The 22,323-nt window shown below is 42.6% G+C and overlaps 1 pseudogene; it reads right to left on the reverse strand.

Moving 5' to 3' along the window:
• The window catches only part of LOC140699217 (formin-2-like), a 162,487-nt pseudogene that overhangs the window by 102,557 nt on the left and 37,607 nt on the right, over positions 1-22,323 (reverse strand).

Genomic DNA, 22,323 nt, shown 5'->3' on the forward strand with positions numbered 1-22,323 from the left:
GTCTGAAACATCATGCTCTTCTTCAATGAGGAAATACAAGTCACAAGTAAGAAAGTGTGTCATTAACTTAAAAAGTGTGACTGCTACAAATGAGTTTTTAAAAATTTATTTTTTAAACTTCAGTGAACTTTATGGTTGGGGATTATCCTGAAATCTATAAAAGCACTGGCAGCATTCCCGCTCCGCTCAGCACACTGTGGTGCGGGGATAACAATCAGTACTGTTGCTACTTTTGCAACAAAACACTTGAATTGCGCATAATGTGGGGGCAGGGATCACCTGTTTTGCCTTCTAAAATAAAATACACAAAAAGCAGCACATGTTAGAAATTTACTAAATGACATACCAGGTGGAAAAAATAAAATAATCTCAAAATATATGTGCTTCAATTCATACCCGTAAAAGCTTGGATACTAATTACCACAGGATCCAGCCATAAACCATTCAATTGCAAGATTAGAAATGAATGTGACAGAGTCCTCTTTAAAATGATGGAGCCCAAAGAAATAATAATTTTCAAAATGTATACTAAAATCCTTCTATTCCACATTGAACTGTATGACGACAAACACGGGGGATGCAATCTGACCCACCGTACAATCAACCCTGTGGTGAAGCAAGGTTACTAATACAACCATTTAAAAACCATGCACGTGCACAGCCAGCAAAGAAAGAAACCAAGTTCGAACTTCTTGATACACATCCACTTATTATATTCTTTAGGAAGTAATCTATTTTTTAACTAAAAATAAAATTGGATGAAAAGATGCCCCTTGGAGAAAACTAAGAACAGAAAGCACATTTCTTCCTGTTTATATTTACTGACTGTTCCCTTCAATAATTTTATCCTACAGGAATTATCCAACCAAGAAAATCAAACATATTCCGTGGGGTGAATTCTTGGAGGGAGAAGAGCAATGCTGTGCAGCAAACCAAGCTCTGGCCCTTTCGGTTCCTCTGCCTTTGGAATTCTGTGTAAAACAGAGGTCCTTATAGAAAATGGTGCTTTCATTCGTTCATGCCACATTATCTGCAAAGTATGCTAGACACTCATACATGACAGAGCAAAAGGGACTGTGAAAGGATTTCAGTCTAAAATGGGACTGGAGGACAGGGAAGGGAGAACCTCAGTCACACGCCCCTAGAAAAACAGAACTAAGAACTGAGAGGCTAATTTGCCTTAATTACAGAAGATAGAAACCTCTCTCCTGACCAATGAACGTCCGTCGAGAATCCCTCCCCATCCCTGAGCCAATGAACCTACTGCCTGGGCTCTGGCTGGACCTCCTGCTCTTTTCACTCCCTGAGCATAAAAAGGGCCACTTCAAACCCTCAATGGACTTCCTGAATTACAATTCCTCTGCTATTCCTGAATAAATGCAATTTCTGGTCATTTGAGCTTGCCTCAGCTTACCTCCTTTGTTTAGGTCTACACTACAGATAAAATAAGTTATGTGCCAACATTTGCATGGAATCCTTTCCCAGGGAAAGCACGGAGCCGTGACGTGGTCATGGACACACCACCAAGTGGGCATGATGCAGTCACCTCCAAGAATTGGCAGTTTTCTGACCCACAGCTTTTCCTACTGTCTCTGTGTCCATTCCACTCCATCCAGAAAGATGTGGGGAGGGAGGGCTGGGGAAAGAATGTGCTTATTACACCAATAAAACCAAGAGTAGCAAATAGATCAAGAAAGAATGGCAGTAAGCCCGGAAGGACACATCCCACAGAGTCGGTGCCCCAGCCAGGTAATTCCCGAGCTAATCCACTTTCCATCCCATCCTCCACCTTCTTTCCCTCCAAGTGTTCATAAGATTATTAAATACAGGTAACTCCTGACCGTTCAAAACAATTCACTTAATAGAGTCTCCAGGTCTTCCTTTCCTCAGTCACCCTGGCTTTCCTTCCAGCCCTCCTCCTCATGAAACCAAGGCATATTTACTGAATGGCTGTGCTGGGTTCTATGATAGAAACGGGAAAGATCTAAACAGTCATCACTAGTATTCACTGGGCACTTATTACATGCCAGGTGTTGTGCTAAATGCTTTATCAATTCATCCCATTTAATCTTCAAGATAACCCCCAGAGGTAGGTACTGTTATTATACATGAAAAATTTTAACCTGTGTGACCTTGAATAAATGTCCTAACCTCCTAAAAGATGGGATTGGAATCCACAGTTTAGGACAAGAGTGCTCCAAAACGCTCTGGGGAGACTCGGACGCCTGTGTTCATCACAGACCCGTGTTTCCATGGTAAACACAGGGACACAGCACACCTCCACATAACATTTAATTTGCATGGGGACATATAGGGCGTGCTGCCTATTATGATACATGTGTTAGGTCCTCTGAGAGAGAAAATGCAGAACTGATGGTCAAGGAAGGAAGGTGTCTGAGAGGAATGACATCTAACTCTGAACAGCACTCTAGGAGAGAGTAGAGCTTAGCTGGGAAATCACAGTTCAGGAGCAGCAGCAGCAGTGTGCACAGAGCTCCGGGGTGGGACAGAGCACGGACAGCTGGGGGAACTGAGGTCTTCAGCAGGGGTGAAGGATGGGGTTTGGAGGAACAGAAAGAAAAGTGGGTCATGAGCTCAAAAAGAATGAAAGTGTTGAAGGCAGGAGGCAGATGATGGAAGTTCAAGGAATTTGGACTTCCGTAGGACAGAAAAAAACACTAAAAGGCTTTATGTAGGAAAATGATACATCGAATGTGCAGGATTTGTCAACTGCTGACACTTGGCACTCACTAAGTCTTTTTTGGAGCAGAGGTCCTGTAAAATGCTTGGCAGCATCCCTGGCCTCCGCCCATTAGATGCCAGCTGTACCCTCCCCCCGTTGTGGCAACCAAAATTGTCTTCAGGCATTGCCAGATATACCCTGGATGGCAACACGGCCCTGAACTGAGGACCACAGGGCTAGAGTAAGGAGACTGGACTGGAGACTGGTAATCGACAGACCCAAGATGATAACTGGAAAGGCTGATGTGATAAGCCAAGCAACTGATGGCTGATCGGACAGGAGATTTTCCTGATTCCTCTCATATAACGTGGCCTCACAATCTGGCCCCCAAGAATCACCTAGAGGACAGTCCAAGCCCACCCTGTGCAGAATCCTCTCCACCTCTGAAGCTCATCTCCCCCAGCGGTGCCATCGTCTCCCCTCCCCCGTGCGGACACTGACGGCCTCATCAGCACAGCCTTCCTCTCACTCCATCACATGGTCCAGTGCCTGCTTCCCAGCACCACCCCCACAATCCTGGGGGACACCAATCTCAGCCAACACCCTGAGCTCCTCAGTTCTAATCACTCTGTAGACTGGACTTTGGAATCAGGAGCCCAGCTCCGCCTCTCAGATCTTAAACACAATATCCTCTGGCCACAGCTACCCATGAATCCATTCTCTATCCATGCTCACTCCACCCACTCTTCACTGTCCTTAAGAACTTTAATCCCAATTTACTACTCGCCACTTTACCCTAATTTACTAGATTTATATGCTTGTCTTTTTAGCTTATAACCCATGGCCTATACTGGTAGTCCCTGTTCCTTTGCCCTCGATCAACTGCTACCATGATGTCCCAAAGGATCACAAATTCCAGAAGTCCAGAAGAAAGTGATCATCTTGCGTGAAACCTGCTCTTGCTTCCGTATTCTGATGCTTACTAGAGTATCACCATCCATCCAGACATGTGAATCCGAAACCAAGGAAATCATCGACTCCTTTGCTTCTCCACATCTAATCAGATGTCAAGTGCTGGCAATTCTAAATCCTAAATATTCCTCAAATCTCTCTGCCCATCTCCACTGCCTCCATTTCAGTGTAGGCACTTTTACTGACCACCCAGACACTCATTTTGAATTTCTTCAATCCACTCACCATTCTGCCACCAGAATAATTTTTTTAAATAAATGCCAATCTATTTATGGCTTAACTACTCAAAATTATTTAAAGCACATAGTATGACATCAATGTCCTTGTTTACATGTCTGGCCTCCTTTCCACTTGTCAGTCTCCCAATTTACAATCTAGAAATTCTTATAAACTATGGTCACCTGCATCTCCATGCCTGGTATACATACTTCTCTTTTTATAGCCGATTCCTGCAAAGAACTCCTAGGTGTCTCTCAAGGTCTTGCCCAAGTGTTATCCCCTGAGCTACCAAGAAGACTCAGTTACCCTTTCCCTTCCCGTTTGTCCCCCTACTGTGCATATCTCCACTGGGACCCATAACATGGTTATGACCTGGGTGGAGTGACAGTTTACATACACTGAACACTTATCATATACCCCATACTGTGCAAAGTGTTTTACTTGTATTCATGCTCTTCTTACTCAGAAACCACTATATTACTCCTCATTCTACAGAAGAAACAAACTTTGAGAAATTAAGCCATTTACCTAAGTTTGCACAATAAGTGGAAAATCCAGGGCTCAAATCCAGAACAGTCTGACTACAGAGCCGACTTCAACTACTAAATTCCAATAATTTGTTTATATGTCTTATGTAAGTCAGTGTCAATCAGTAAGATATTTAGAATACAGAGAGAAAAAAAGAAAGGAAAATTATATGTTTTTTCTCCTAAAAGGAAAGAAAAGAAAGAAAGGGAACAGAAGGGAAGGGAGGGCAATCAAAAACTTTGTTGTGCTGGATGTGGGCTCCCTGTGTCAGAAAGGGATAAACCAAATGAAAATTAAATTAAATATAGGATACTTTTGAGTGATTGTTTATTCAGATAACAGGATCCATTTGAACTTGACCCCATGAACATCCTAGTTTGAGTGGTCTGGGCACTGTGATGTTGAGAAGGAAATGAAATCAGAACACAGTCCTGCTTCTGCAGGGCAATATTTACAGTATCCATATCTTCTTCAACTTTTGCTATAAATGTATCAATAAAACATTAACCCTAAAAATATACCCTAAGGATAAAAGTGAACCTACTGGGAGCCGGAACAGTCCAGGCTTGGACTAGATGGAGGGGACGGTAGAGGCACTAACAACAGGCGAGGTGGCAGGAGATAGGATGTGAAGTTGATGGAACAACAGCGGCAAATCAGAAAGCTTACTATTTAAGTTTCAAAGCAAATTACTAAAGGGAAACCAGAAAAACAATATTAACTATGCTGGGAGGAATGGGGAGGGGCAGGGAAGGTGGTACCTAAATCCTCACCATGACAGCCAGAAGGTGGCAGTAATGTTGATGACTGCATCTATAAACTTAAAATACCAGAAGTCAAAACCAGCTAAACAAGAGCCAGGACAGCACATAGGGGGGACACTGACAGTGGGGGGCGGGGCGAGGAGCAGGGCTGCTGCATGACTTCCAGCCTCCCTGCCCTTCACCCAGGTCAATGGGGTACTTTAGATCTTTTAAGTCTCTCAAATTAAAAAAAAAAAAACCTATATAAGTAAAACTGAGAAAGGATTACAGCTTCAATCTTCTTTTGTTACCCGGCTTATAATGGATTTATGCAGTGATTACCTAGGTAAAGGAATGGATAGAAAACATGGCTACTAAATGAATTTCAGAAAATGAAATCTATTTTGCTACTGAACTCTAAGTTGACATTAGAGGTAAGTCTGCAGAAAAAAGAAGTATTTCAGCTAAAATGATTTTAAAAGCTGATCTGAAAATTAAGTATAATTTTAACACCGCAAATAAAACAAATTCTGAGAGTTAATACTGTACATAATGTTTCAAAAGTAAAAATAGAGCCCTGCACACACACATGCTCTTACAGCTGAAAGACACATCATAGCTTTTATTGCTTCTCAGGAAAATAATTGTGTAGGTTTGACTAAATAGCATCTGAGTATTCTTCCTGCTCTGAAAAAAAAAATGAATACAAATACAAATGATCATTTCCATTGGTCAATCAAATCTCCACTCTCACTCTCGAGGACAGTGAGTAGAGTGCATTCCATTCATTTCCTGCTCTTGTTATTGATTAATGACATCTTTCAACAGGTTCGAGATCATGTTTCTTTTATTCTTTTTGGCCTGAGTTTTTATGTCTTCCTCCTCTTTAATTTTAGCCTCACTAATCCAAACACTCATCCAAACCTACGCTCATTTACATACACACCAAGGAGCTCCTGCCCATGTGGGCAGCATGCGGACCACTACATATACAGCAAAATCGGCGCATCTGCCAAACCCAAAATAGCCCAGCATCCAGAAATACTCTACTAAAAAGACATTTAAGGTAGGTTCTATAGGATTAAGTGGATATAACCATATAGTCCTGCCAAAATGCTTGGGCCAAATAAACTTGCTGTTTTAAATTTTTTAAATATATTTTTATTGAAGTATAGTCAGTTTACAATATGTCAATTTCTGTTATACAGCATAATGCTTCAGTCATATATGAACATGCATATATTCGTTTTCATATTCTTTTTCCCCTTAAGTTACTACAAGTAAACTTGCTTTATTTTTTGTGATGTAAAGAGTTGAAGTGAAATCTGACATAGTTAACGATTGAAGAAATCCTAGAAGAGCTCACTAATGGATAATCAACAATTATATAAGATAATTTAGTGGTTTGCTGAAAACAGCTGCTGATGAATATGACCCAGAAAAAGGGATCTCAAAATGAATAAAGGCATTCTAAGAAAAAGTATCTTAAGGGACCACACACTAATTCTTGCAAAATGACCTCCATCCACACCTAACAGGCAATGAGCCGGGGTCCGAGGTCCACAGTAGGCTGAGGACTGTTAATACCTCGTCCACAGGTTGCAAGCCAATGGCCTGAAACTTCAAATTATGTGGTGTGTCATAATAGTGAATGTTTTGCTATTTCTAAAGATTTAGAAATCACAGTAAATATTTCAGGAGAGATTTTTCCCTACACTTGAGAGAGATGACTAGACCAGGTTCCAAAAGGAAAAAAATCTTTCCCCAGACCACAAAAAATACCATGATCCACAACCCAGCAGTATGACCTACCAGGCTGCAAGCACAAGCACTATTCATATGTTTTCCCCGGCTATCTTCAGAACTGCTCTAGCTTAGAATTTTGTTTGAAACATAAAACAAAAACAAACCAACAAAGCAAAAGGCAAGTGTGAGGATAATGGGCAATGCTACTCGGCCATTAGAGGAACACAATCTTTCTCATCTCTGAAAGCAGGGCTACAAAAAGGGCTATCAGCCCTTTTGATGGCTGAAATAATTTTAAGTGTCATGGCCCTAATTTTGATCAGCTAATAAAGTGAACATTCCACTCAGCAAAAAGCAAAAGCTAATGTGTGTCAGGTCATATGCTAGGTATTAGTTTTCTCAATAAACAGAATTTTATTCAAGAAAATATAGAGCACCATGTACTTCTGCCCTTATAATATTTTCCTCCTAAAACTGACTTGTCTTCTCTACCTCAGTAAATGGCACTACCATCCACCCAGCCACTTAAAATCAGAACCAAGGAGCCGTCTTTGATTTCCTTTTTCCGTTGCCCCCATTCGAGACCCACCAGAAGAACCAGCAGCTCTGCCTCCAGAATCCATCCCACACCCACTGACCCTCTGTCACCTCCACCACCACCGCATCTCGCTCCACTCCTGCCATCGGTCCCTCTGGTGTTCCGGCTTCTGCTTCTGCTCCTACACAGTGCTGCCCAGAGACCAGGCCACGAGATCCATGTGCAGTATGGAACAAATATGTTCTTACCCTGCACAAAACATTCCAAAAGCTCCCACTTGAAAAAAAAATCCATTTTCCTTCCATAGCTTTCAAGACCCCAAGTGTTCTGGCTCCTGAGGCCTTTCTTTCTGTCCTCATCTCCCAAAACAGCAGCTACACAGGCCTGCAGGCTGTGCTCTGCTTAGGTCAGGCCTGCCTGCGCTCCCTGGGCCCTGTGCACCTGCCCGGGGCTTCCTGGAATGACCTTCCCTCTAACCTGAACTCATGGCTCCTCACATTACATGTGAGACTTGCTTCACTCCACATTCACTGCCCCCCCATTCACTGATCACAGTACTTGAATTTATTTCCTTCATAGTGCTTATTAGAATCTGATGGAAATTCATTACGTATGTTTCATTTGTTTTTGTTTTTGATCTGTCTCACCCCACTGGGAAGAGGATATAAATTTCAGAAGAACGGAAATCATATTTCTCTTGCTCATTAATATGATATATGCTCATAATATCTCTGGAGCCTGCAACACTGCCTGGCATGTTGAATGAATTCAGTAAACATCTGTGAGTGAATTAACATTATCACTCAAAGCTCTTTGCCTTTCAGTATTCTTGAGATTTTAACCAAGTCAAAATGTGAGAGAAAATGTGAAATCCTTTCATCTTTTCTATAGCATTTCTAAAGCACAATCTTAGGCCCTAAAAATGTATACAATTCCATGGACCTAAATCAAAAGGGTTGACTGAAGTTGGCTAAACCGCATGAGTAAGGTCTCCAGATCAAAACTCTAGTGCTTTTATTAGGAGTGTAGACAGAGATGAAGCGGGGAGGGGAGGGGGAGGTTTGTTCTCAGGGAAGGGAGCAAAGCTGGGGCGGGGAGAGAGCCGGTTGTGAGCTTCTTCCCACAGGGTGTTCTGTCTCAAAGGGCCACTGTCTTCGAGAGAACTGTTGGTTAGAAGTCCTCCCAGCAGCAATTTTCTGGAAACCAGCAGAGGGGCTAATTACCAGAAACTTCTCTCCCTACAGAAAAGAGCCGTCCTCCCCACAGCCCCACTAACACCTCAGTTCACATAACTCCCTGTGCTGTTACCTCTGCTTGGCTTTGGAGAAAATTCTTGATGATGCGAACCGTAAATACACACTTCTGTGCTGAAACGCTATTTAAGTGTGTGGAATAACATCTGTTACTAGAGCACCTTTAATTTCATATTTGTTTTGGATTAGGTTGGACTAGGTTTGGATTTGCTAGAGAGGAAGAACAGAGCCAACAAATACAGTAAGGAGAAAATGCAGTCACAAAGCTGGGGAAAGAAACTCCCCGTTCTGAGGAAATCTCTTCACACCAGCATAAGGGACTGTATGTATTTTGCTTTTCACTGTCTATGCCACACCCAGCCGCCTTCCAAAATGACAAGTGGGAGGGGTCACTAGTCTAACACAAGAATGGAGTGAGGTGGAGGTCAAGAAACAGACTGTTTATTGATTCAGCGATTTTTAAAATGGAGGAATAGGATTATTCTATTCTTTGCAGCTTATTCCAAGTCCACATTTACTGACTGATAAGACTATTTCTGTTCTTTTTTTAAGGGGGGGGCAGGAATTAGGTTTATTTATTTATTTTTAAAGGAGGTACTGGGGATCGAACCCAGGACCTCATGCATGCTAAGCATGTGCTCCACCACTTGAACTATACTCTCCCCCAAGACTGTTTGAGCTCTAAGGGAGGAAAATGCAGTCAACTTGGGAACAGTTTTAATCAAAAAGCAGTTGTTAGGGGGAGGGCATAGTTCAAATGGTAGAGCACATGCTTAGCATGCACAGGGTCCTGGGTTCAATCCCCAGTACCTCCTCCAAAAGTAAATAAATAAATAAATAAACCAAATTATCTAAACCCCCGCCCCCAAAAAGCAACTGTTAGACACGCCTAGTGTTTGCCTTTGTACCATATTTATTTTACTTCCTAGATGCAAACTGATACATCTCCTAGAATACAGCTCCATAAAGCTTTCAGCCCACCACATTCCACGGGTTCTGTCTCTCTAATAACACACACCTCTCAAAAAGGAAAAGGGAGAAAAAAAATTCATTGTTAATTCTTCTCATAGAAGAAAAAGATCTACCGAGCAGTGATTAGCTGCCACGTCATAAATGAACAGACAGGCCACTCGATCAGTCTTAAGAAGAAAGCTTCACAAGCCACAGCACGTCCCGAGGACCCTTCTTTCACACGGGAAGTATCAAAAAGATCTCACAATATCTTATGTGACTTACGTCCCTAATACCGAAAGGAGACGACAGTTACGACGGGTAAAGCAGAGGAATTAGAAAAGCAGGCACACACACACATTTTATTATTTCCTGTCACTTCCTGATCCCAGCCAGGGCTCATTCCCATTGTCTTCCAAAGCGCACATCATCGCCCGTCTCGTTCAACAGCGGGTCCACGGAGAGGAGCCGCGGGTCAGAAGCCCTGAGTAACCGGAACTAACCCGCGCGGGTGAGAGCCAGCGCTCCGCCGCCCAGACACCGGGCGCCAGCGAGTGAGCCACGCAGGCCTCCAGTTTCCTCGCGAGAACGCCCTAGGTGAGAATTCTTACCCACGTGGGTTTAGATGCACACTCATCACAACCCCCAAGGTCACACACATACCACACACCTGAGAAAGGTTAGCAATACTCTGGCCTGAGAATGATAATCCAGCTGTTGATTATGAATTATGAAATGGCTTTGGGACTGTTGTTTGGCAGTATTAACGCTCCTGGTGAATGGGAGCCGGGGGAGAAAGCAGACAGCGCTGCTTCATGTCACCAGTCAGTACACAGACGAGCTATGAACACACTGAGATCGCATTCCGGGCCCTGGGAAACCCACCGTCTACGGGGAACACAGCTCTTGCCCTGTCGAGATGCTTCTGAGGGCACGTCTATGACCAGCAAAGTCAGAAATACTGGCTCAGAACCACTTCAAAGCCATCGGGCTAGCAAAGTGTCAAGAGTGGCCATCTGTTAAGAAAAGGACGTTTGGCAAATATACTGACGAATACCCTAGTGAAAAAGGAAACAAACAAGCTGAGTGGCAGAGAGGAGGAGGGCCTGCGTCACATACGGGTTTTTAAATTTTAGGCTGATTGGGGCCGACACACAGCACAGCTGCTATTCTGACTGCAGTCTGCCTCCGAGCCAGTGAGTTCTGTGGAGTCTCCTACTTACATCAAATGGAGCTGAGCTGGACTGGGCACTCTGCCCCCACGGTTCCCCGAAGCAGCCACTGAAAGGAAGGAGGAGACCCACGGCAATGATCCGCGAGCAAAGCTGCTCTGCTTCTTCTGGAGGCCCGTTCTCCTGCTGGCTGAACAGCTTCTCCAACAGAGTTCGCCCTGCGGGTGAGACACGGTCATTAGGCAGGAGCACTGGCAGGTCCCCTGGCTCAGAACTCCCCCGAGGAGAGGCCAGCAACACAGCCTGTGGAACACTGTTGCCAAGACTACGGACTTGCGCAGAGAGAGCTCTGCAGTCAGGCCTGGGACACCACACTGGACAGGGGAGCTCTGGTTCACACCCACATCCTCCAAAACAACTCCTACTCCCGAAAAGGATGGGTCCCGTTATGAGTCCTACCTCTTCTTATACCTGCAGAAGCACCCGACCTTCTGGATTTCTTTGGAAACCCCCCTTCTGCTCTGTGTTATCCCTGCCCCTGGCTCTCTGAGGAAGAAGTCAGTAGCCACCATTTGGGCTAAGAAATGTCAGTGGCTAACATTCAGTCTGGGATGTGGCAATGGGGAGGGGGAGGAATAAGGAAACAGGGAGGTAGGCACCAGCCTCTGAGTAGGGGAGAGGGCTGGCCAGAAGGAAAATTCACTCAGAAGAGGAAAATGTTAGAAACGCAAAATTTTCTTCTATGCACCTCAGAAACATAACTCTAGGGTAGGTCTACACAGCAGGCTTTTATTATTTCCCTAAAAGAGATAAGAAAAGAGAGGCACAAGGAGAGGAGGACACTGGCTGAGGACCGGGGCCCACCTGTCCCACGGTTCTCGGTCCCGGTCCTGGCTGTCCCTCAGATCACCTGAGAGCAGAATGAAGGGGACGGGGACTCAGGCATCAGTACCTGACTGGGCACCAACTGATTCCAACCTCAGCCAGAGCTGAGAGCTGCAAGTCTAGTCCCTCATCCATTTCTGAAGCTACTCATTCTGACTCATCATCCTTTGGGAAGTTAGTCAGCAGGTGTCTGCACTAACCGTAGGAGAACTACAACGTCTCCCCGGTCCCGTCCAGGGCCGCCCGCGGGTCACTCAGCCCCGGCCCTGCTCCTGCCCACCCTCCCACCAACAGAGTCAGTCCTCAGACTTAAAGTCACTCATCCAGAAAAGCTTCCAGTGACCCCTTCCACACTCTTATGGCATCCTTCAAAGCTTCTTTGTGTAATTATTTTAGTTAATTATTTGTGCAATTATTAATTTAATGTCTGCCTCCCTTACTAAAACAACCTCTCTGACAGCCAGCACACATCCTGCAAATTCGGCCACTTGCACATAAGAAATATGAAAACATATTTTTAGGATTTCTAAATGAATACAATGTTACGATTCTCTGATGAAGATTCATTCGCACCATGGTCGGAAGTGGAAATGACCTGCAAACTTTCTCTGTACAGGGTCAAATCGTAAATATTTTAGGTTTTACAGGCCATGTAAGGTCTCTGTTGCACATTCTTCTTTGGCTTTATTTTGCTTTGTTTTCTTTTTAACAACTTAAAAAATCTGAAAAGCCCTCTTAGCTGGGGGCTGCACAGAGCCAGGCCCAGGTCTGTGCATCAGTCACAACGTTGAAATTTCAAACATGTTAAGTGCTCAGTCCTGCGCAGTCTAGGAGCCATGCAATTTTCATGCCTCCTCCTATTTTTGTTTGTAAAACGAAACTAAACTCCAAATCTACCTGGGACATGTAAAACGTCAGAGCAGGGCAAAGGAGCTGTTCTCTCCACTCCTGCAGGTCACTAGAGAACACTTGTTGGTCTCCCAGGACTTTTCTAAGGAGAAATAAAAGATTTTTTTCCCTACAGAACTTAAGTTTGCTTGCAAACCTGACTGGACCCAAACACCTAGGAAATCACATCCCTCAATCCTCAAGTGATTAATTATAATGACAGTGCACCCACGTCATACATCTTACAGCAGGCCAGAAAACAGCCAGAGAACTAGTGAGTTCTTTTCTGAAACTCAACATTGTATATGACAGAAAATAGGGGAGACAGGATCTTGCCTGGGGGGTGTGTGTGTGTGTGTATGTGTGTGTGTGTGTGTGTGTTCGTATTTGGGAGCAAAAAAATGTATATTTGTATATCGAGTCAAAAATTAACAAAAGTGGCTAGGGAACAGAGTGGAAGAGGGGGCTTGCAACCCCCAGAGCTTCAGTTCCCTGAGGTGCAAACACCCATACATCGGGAGCTCCTCAGCCACAGCTCCCCTGGGCCGGGCCACCTGTGCTGGGGGCGGTCCAGTGCGCTGCACCCCGACCCAGACTCCCAGGATGCCCGCAGCCCCGCCACAACTCCTCTGGTTTTAACAGCCTGATGTGTCTCCAGACAATGCCAAACGTCTCCTGTGTGGCAAAATGGCCCTGGATTGAGAACTCCTGCCTTAGCCTCTCTGAAGGGAAGTCCACCTCCTCGCATTAACAACAGCCCAGCTGCCCTGGGGCCTTCCTCTTACAGACCTCTCAGTGGAGATGTTTTATGTCAAACCCCACCTATCTCAGCGACCAGAAGTCAGTGGTGATCTCTGATCCCCACCCGCACTTTCAAATAGTTTGACTCCTTCAAACTGATCAGCTCCCTTGAAACTCTTGCCACTGGCGAGACCCCCTGCCATCCACAGCCTTCTTGTCCTCCTCTCCCCTTCACTAACCCTTCACCCCCTGACTCACTGCCCTCGTTTCCACCTCGATTCCTCTCATCCTTGTCACAGACACTCAGGGAGATAACTCACCTGTGACCTTGAATCCTGCCTCCTGAGCTTCCTCCACCCCCCGCAGGGACCCGCCCCAGTGATACTACCAGTACCCACACCAACGTCCAAGGCCACTCCCACCCTCCAGGGCTCGCCAACCCCCTCAGAGTAAAGCCCTGACTGAGGAGCACCCCTGCTGCCCTGCACCTCCTGCCCCGCCCACTCCAGGCTCCCCTGCCGGCCTCCTCCTCCTCCAGCACCCTGACTCCCCCACCTCGGAGCTTCTGCATCAGAACACTCTTCCCCAAATACCTGAATGACCCACTCACCCATTGTCACTTCATTCATGCATCTGCTCAGTCGTCACTGCCCGAGAGGACGTCCTGACCACTCTGTCACCCTTTCCCCCTTACTTGCCTTCACCCTGCAAAGAGCTCGTCCCTTGAGTTTAGGTCCATCTGGGGCCGACTCCTTCCCATGGAGGGAGACCCTGTTTTAGCAGATGCACTTAATTTTATGAAAAATCTCCCGGAGCCCACATCCCTCCCTACTCCCAGCTACTGTCCCATTTCCTAGTTTCCTTTACATCAAAACTACCAGCTAGATCATCAAAAAGTCTACAAATAAATATTGATGAAAATGTGGAGAAAAGGGAACCCTCATACACTGTAGGTGGGAATGTAAACTGGTGCAGCCACAATGAAAAACAGCATGGAGATTCCTTAAAAAACTAAAAATAGAACCACTCACTATATGATCCAGAAATTCCACTCCTGAGTTTATAACCAGAAAAAAACAGAAACTCTAATTCTAAAAGGTAACATGCATCCCAATGTTCACAGCCACACTATTTACAACAGCCAAGACATGGAAACAGCCTAAATGTCCATTGTCAGATGACTGGACAAAGAAGATGTGGTGTATACACACACACACACACAATAGAATATTACTCAGCCATAAGAAAGAATGAAATATTGCACTTGCAACAATGTGGATAAGCCTAGAGAATAATTTATGCATAGTGAAATAAGTCGGACATTGAGAAAAGAGAAACACAAATACTGTATGATATCAGTCAGATGAGGAATCTAAAAAATAATACAAATGAGTGTATATAAAACAGAAACAGACTCACAGACATAGAAAACAAATGTATGCTTACCACATAGTGGGGGGGGACAAATTAGGGGCATGGGGGTAACAGATACAAGATACTATAAATAAAATAGATAAGCAACAGGGATTTACTGTAGAGCACAGGGAGTTATACCCAATTTCTTGTCATAACCTATAATGGAGTACAACCTGCAAAAATACCAAATCGCTGTGCTGTACACCTGAAACTAACACAATATTGTAAATCAGCTATATCTCAGTTAGAGAAGACGACTGGCTGGAATTACCTATACCTGCTACCTCGAGCCCCTCACTCCGGACCCAGCCCACTCTCATCTGACAAGTCTAATTTGACTTCCACCCCCACCAAAGCAACAGAAACTGGTAGCCAGCATTGTACCAAAAATACTTACGCCTTTATCTTACTCAATTTCTTAATCTCTCCAAGAACACTGTCCAGGCATCTTCCTGATGCTGCCCTCTGTTTTCTCTACCTCCCTGGCCACTATCTCTCAAGGCCCGTGTACTGGCTTCTCTATTAAATGTTAACATTTGAGTGCGTCTGAGCTCATCCTATGGCATTCTCCCCACTCTTCCCATATCCTCTCCTGTGGTCTCTCTCAGTCTATACTCCTCTCCCTAAAACTGGAAAAGCTTTTGTAACTGCATCAACTACATGCAGCAGAAGCAACATGGTGCTTAGAAGGCATGAGGCAGCTCTGTGAAGATCCTCAAGGCTGTAGCATAGTGGCAGGAGGCCTGGGGAAGAAGATGAGAGTTCAAAAACCCACCAAACCAGCGGGAGATTTCTTCCCCCAGTATCCCTCAACCTGGACTCAAGGACCCAAAACCCAGAAGTGGGTATCAGCACTGACTGGGAAAGAAAGCTTTAGGGGGCAATCTGGCAATGTGTGTCAATAATCTTAAAAATTTCACCCCTTGACCCAAAAATTCAACTTTGGAAAATCTATCCTAGGTAAATATTCAGAGGTATATTCAAAAAGTGATGCATCACAGGATTATTGTGAAGATTAAATGAGATAATGCATGTAAAGTGCTTAGCACAGTTCCTGGTACTGTAATAAGTGGACAGTTATTAGGGAAAAAAAATGAAAGAAACTGAAATGTCCAACAATAATGACATAGATTTTTTTAAAGATAGCTGTATATATATATGATGGAAGGATAAATTAGGAGTTTGAAATTTATAAATATTAACTACTATATATAAAAATCAATAAAAAAAATTTTGTTCTGTATAGCACAATTCAGTATTTTATATAATACCTTAAATGAAAATAAATATATGTATGTATGTGTATGACTGGGACATTAGGCTGTACACCAGAAACTGAGATATTGTAACTGACCATAGTTCAATTAAAAAAAAAAGAATATATATTAATGATGGCCTACTATACAGCCATCAAGTCATGTTGTTATAGAAAGAACAACAACTTAATTAATGTAAACACATTGAATGTATGGAAAGGAATAAGAAAAGTAACACTCAACAGATATCACTGGAGAACACCAGTGCACCCACCAGTCATCACTGATAACAGAATAAATGGGAAATAAATGAAGCATTTAATCTACCTTTCCTGGAATGAACTGTATTTTAGGGTATTAAAACATACCTAGTGATTAAAGAAGTTCACAGTACAGAAAAATTCCAGCCAAAAAATACGAAGAAATGACAATATTAGAAAATTGCAATCTGTAATGACTCGCTTAATGAATAGATGGGAAACCCATTAGAAAAAAGATCAATTGAAAAATTTGCAAAGAAGAGATCAAACTGTCATCTCCAAACCCACAAGTCCTTCACAGAGTCAACACAACTGAGACAGGCAAACACAGTGAGCCTCTAGATGGGCGGGGTTATAAAGTCCACAGGGCTGCCCATCAAGCACATGTGCTGTCCCTCTGGGAAAAGCACGGGTCAAACCATGTCAGATTGGACCTAACCTCTCATCTCGGGTATCAGAGAGCTGTGTGAATGCGCTGATCAACAGGTAACACTAAACGAATTCTATACGCATTCAATACAATAATGAAGTTATGGCATATTCAAAGTACATTTTTGAGATGCAAATTTAAGTATTTGAGATTAAAATAACATGATGCCTGGAACTTGTCTCAAATTAGTTCATAAAAGAAGGGTGGCAGGTTGGGGGACAGAGGGAGACGAAGCTATTATGGCATCGATAACACTGATAATTCCTGAAGCTGGGTACATGGGACGTCATCATACTTCTACTTTTATGTATGATCAAATTTTCACAATAAATATCTTAAATCATGCTACTAAAATGATTTAAGGACATGGAAAATGTGTCACAAGTGTTATGTGAAATAATCAAGATTACAAAGCTCAGCAAGGCATGCTCCTGATTCTGCAAAAATAGCAGATGTGACTTCGCTTATTAAAGAGTCACACCACTGTGGTGAGAACATGGAAAGTTTTCCTTGTTTCTAGGACCTGCACACTAGCTGGACTGCACCGATCTCCCTTTCTGACCAGTGAATGTAGTTTGACTAGAGCAGGGGGAGTGGACAGAGACATGACCTTCTGTTCTGCTTCCTACAGTTGATGGCCAGGGATTTAATTGGGGCACACAGGCCCTATCAGACATCAGATGTCCTGCATCTCAACTGGGGACAATGGGCTGACCTAAGGCTTCTGAACCAAAGCTTACTTCTTAACTGAACAAACTAGCTGGCTGTGACCAGGAAACAGAGGCCCCCAGGTTCCCTCTGGCACCCCCTTCCCCACCCCACCACCCACCCCACACTGACAAGCAGTTCAGGGGGCCCCCCAAATCCTGGGCCTTCTACTCTGCTCCTTGGTCAAAGCACCTGTTTCTAGACTGGATGTGTCGATCACACTAACAAATGAAAATAATTGGCCCTAGAATATGAATAAGCATAACTTTTCTAAGTGCTCTGCTATTTAAACCATTTTACTTCATATTTTCATTCATTACGTACTCAACATTTACAGAGCTCTTACTACATACAAAGCAGCATTAACAGGTTGGTATAAACTCCATAGGCACCCAGGAAGCACCTTCTGGTGAATCTATGACTCCAAGTATGTGGGCAGGAGAGGGGTGCAGCTTCTCAGGCTCTCCCTTCCTCCCAATAACAGAAGACCCAGTGGGAGGGGCAGTCTTTCTATTCTTCAAACCCAGCCTCCAAGTGTCATTTTATAAATTAGGAAATGCAGGCCCAGGAATGCTAGGTCACACTGTCTTTACCTAGGAAAGCTCATCTCACTAATCACATACATCACATACCTAATGGATGGCTGAAGAAATCTAGGGAAATTCTTTCTCTTTTTTTATAGAATGGTGTCCTTTCTGCCCATCCCTTTCCACTGTAAACATCTGTCACTAGACTCCATGAGGCCATCCAGGCAAAGCAGCGCAGCCTAGGCAACCAGGAGCTTAGGCTGTGGAGCCCCTGCTTGGGGCCTCCTGATGCTGCCACCGCCCCAGCTGTGGCCTCAGGCAACTGACTGGACCCCTCTTAAGCCTCAGTTTCCTCGCCTATACCTGGAATAATTATCCTCACTGCCTCCTATGACAGTTTTTAAAATTAAATTAAATAATTTTTGTAATGGGCTTAACATAGTGCCCAGTAAATGTTATCTATTACCTTCTTTTTTCCTCAAAGGCCCTGTACTTGGATAAATAAAAATTTGTCTCAATTTAATGGAAGTCATAAGTAAATAATGGAATCATAAGAATGTACCCAGAATCTAAAAGAAAAAATATAAGCAAGGTTAACACGGATTAAAATATCTTCAACCATCAAGTGTTTTTTTTTTACATTTAGCGTATGTTAATTATATCAACAAGGTAAATATTTATGATTTTCCTAGCTACAATTCTTTTTTTTTAACATTTTTTATTGATTTATAATCATTTTACAATGTTGTGTCAAATTCCAGTGTTCAGCACAATTTTTCAGTCATTCATGGACATATACACACTCATTGTCACATTTTTTCTCTGTGATTTATCATAACATTTTGTGTATATTTCCCTGTGCTATACAGTGTAATCTTGTTTATCTATTCTACAGTTTTGAAATCCCAGTCTATCCCTTCCCACCCTCTAACCCCCTGGTAACCACAAGTCTGTATTCTCTGTCCATGAGTCTTTAGATTCCACATATGAGCGATCTCATATGGTATTTTTCTTTCTCTTTCTGGCTTACTTCACTTAGAATGACATTCTCTAGGAGCATCCATGTTGCTGCAAATGGCGTTATGTTGTCGGTTTTTATGGCTGAGTACTATTCCATTGTATAAATATACCACATCTTCTTTATCCAGTCACCTGTTGATGGACATTTAGGTTGTTTCCATGTTTTGGCTATTGTAAATAGTGCTGCTATGAACATTGGAGTGCAGGTGTCATCCTGAAGTAGATTTCCTTCTGGATACAAGCCCAGAAGTGGGATTCCTGGGTCATATGGTAAGTCTATTCCTAGTCTTTTGAGGAATCTCCACACTGTTTTCCATAGTGGCTGCACCAATCTGCATTCCCACCAGCAGTGTAGGAGGGTTCCCCTTTCTCCACAGCCTCTCCAGCCTAGCTACAATTCTTAACTTCAGTTTAAAAAAAGATGCTTTCATTGTCTGTTTCACTATTTTATTAAATTAATGATAAAATCATATTCACCCAGTGACAGTCAGGGAACTTACTAATCATTAATGCTCTCCAATTATTTCTGCACTAATTCCCTCTCCCTCCTCCCACATACACTTACACACTATTAACTTTAGCACGTGGAATCGCTTTGCAGGCTTAAGCTACAGTTGTCCCACAGCATCTGTGGCGGATTTGTTCCAGGACCCCCTCAGATATCAAAATCTGCAGATGCTAAGTCCCTTATATCAAATGGCTTAGTATTTGCATATTACCTATACGCATCCTCCCTTATACTTTAAATCATCTCTGGATTACTTATAATACCCAATACAATGCAAATGCTCTGTAAATAGTTGCTGGACCCAGCAAATTTAAGTTTTGCTTTTTGGAACTTTCTGGATTTTTTGTTTTTAATTTTTGACCTGCCGTTGGTTGAACTGGTGGATACAGAGAACCTGTAGATACAAAGGGCCGACTATATCCATATCTATAAATACTCCTCTAGCACTGGTAAGCAAACATCACAGGGCTAGATAAACATAGAAACAACAGCCAGGGGACAATCTGAAAGGACTATTTACCATCACAACACACACAGTGATCTTGCACAATGAAGTAAAATCATCAGTCCCTACAATGGAGTGCTGTCGGGTAAGGAAGCCGTGACATTATATAAAGCAAGAAACCTTCTATATGAATAGAACTATACAATGAAAAAGACATATCCACAACTACTGTCAGCTTTGTAAAGCAGAGCAAGAGTTTATCATCATGAATTCATATGGACTCGAGTGTTCACAGCAGCACTATTTACAATAACCAAGGCATGGAAACAATCCAAATGTTCATCAACAGATGACTGGATAAAGAAGTTGTAGTATATTTACACAATAGAATACTACTCTGTCATAAAAAGTAATAAAATAATACCATTTGCAGCAGCATGGATGGACCTGGAGATCGTCATTCTAAGTGAAGTAAGCCAGAAAGAGAAAGAAAAATACCATATGGTATTACTCGTATGTGGAATCTTAAAAAAAAAAGACACAAATTAACTTATTTATAAAATAGAAACAGACTCATAGACATAGAAAACAAACCTATGGTTACCAGAGGGGAAAGGGGGTGGGAAGGGATAAATTCGGAGTTGGAGATTTGCACATACTAACTACTACATGTAAAATAGATAAACAACAAGTTTCTTCTGGATAGCACAGGGAACTGTATTCAATATCTTAAGGTAACCTACAGTGAAAAAGAACATGAAAATGAATATATGTATGTATAAATATGCCTGAAACATTACACTGTACACCAGAAATTGATAAACATTGTAAACTGACTATACTTAAATAAAAAAGATGAATATTTCTAAATCCCCAAAAAAGCAAACCAAAAAAAAAAAAAAAAGAATTTATCATCATGATTTCAAAGAAACCAAATGAGGAATGAAAAGATTCTAGAATCTGCCTGATGTCATAGACTTGGCAGCACCAAAACTGGACACGTACTCTGCTCTCCTAATTTTTATTCTAAGCATCTCCCACTTCTGTGTGGGCCAGCACCTCTGGGAAAACTTCTGACCAACATTCTGTTCTAAGATATAAAAGAGACCACAAGGTCTGTGCCCTGCAGGGGCTAACAACTAATCACACTGACCAAAGCTCAAGAAGGAATACTTTTAAGTGCATTCTATTCAGAACATACTATCTTAATTAAACATCTTTAGTGGAACTGGGGGGCAGGACATAGCAAAGACAAGATATAACCAAGCTCTTAGGGGTCATCATGTGCCGAATAATCTCCTGGGTTCACCAAAGGATATCATCCTGAGGAAAACATGCTCCCTGTCCTTAACTAATGACAATATAATAGGCCAACGCAGGCAGGACACTCTTGTAGAAGAGATGTAGACAGAGTATGGGCTCCTGACGAGTGATAACACAGAGCAGGGAGAGTCCCTGGCTCCTTCTCTGTCTACTGGAGACTATAAAGTGTCCAAACAGGAAGAGAAACTTTCCATACTGATACTAGCTCTTGGAGACAACAGGAGACCTCTTTTCCCACTAGCCTTGATGATACATGCAACTTTTCTGTTTTCATTGGACCCAAATACTAACAATTGTTTGTTGTTATTAGGATTAATGACTCAGTGACAATCCACCACTTAATTTCCAGTATTTTAGAGCCAGAAACCTTAGAGATTATTTGGCTTAATACTCTAATTTTTCCTGCAAAGAAATCAAGAGCCAAATACTTAGGTAACATGTCCCAGCTCATACACGGGGGAAGGTTAGGTGTGAGTTTTGGGTTATTTTATGTACCATAATATCATTAATTTGTAATAGTCTGTTTTCAATTTATACTTTAACAGCCTAGAAACATATAGTGGATATTTTTTCCTTTTGGATATTTTTTAATGGTTGAAGGATGAATATAATTGCTATATTTTGAAAGGTATCAATATAAGTTTTTATTTCTACAGGCCACATCTCTTATGCAAAATGAATTAAATAAGTCTCATTATGTTAATTTTTTCTGATATCATAGCTCAGACATATCTATTTAATAAATTTCTCTTGAAATCCTATATTATCTACCAATTTAAATCATAAGAGGAAATGCAGTTGACCAGCAAATCCAGAGTTAGACATTAATGATGATTCCTTAAGTTCATGATGTAGAGAATAGAGAGAGATCACATATTATGTATCATCATATACTGATGGCCTATGCTGGATAAATAATAAAAACAGACAAGGCCAATTACAATCACATGGAAATTAACATGTCTAATGTCAGATCCAAAGCGCTGCAAGTTTTACAGTGGAAGAGTGGCTCTTATGAGAATAAACATTTGGCAATTTCTCAAGAAAAGAAGGCGAGTGAGTGGTCAGATGGCTGGATGGGTCATGGGAGGAGCAAGGACCCAAGTGGGCC

This window comes from Vicugna pacos, chromosome 11 (genome assembly GCF_048564905.1).
Source record: "Vicugna pacos chromosome 11, VicPac4, whole genome shotgun sequence".
NCBI classification, from domain to species: Eukaryota; Metazoa; Chordata; class Mammalia; order Artiodactyla; family Camelidae; genus Vicugna; species Vicugna pacos.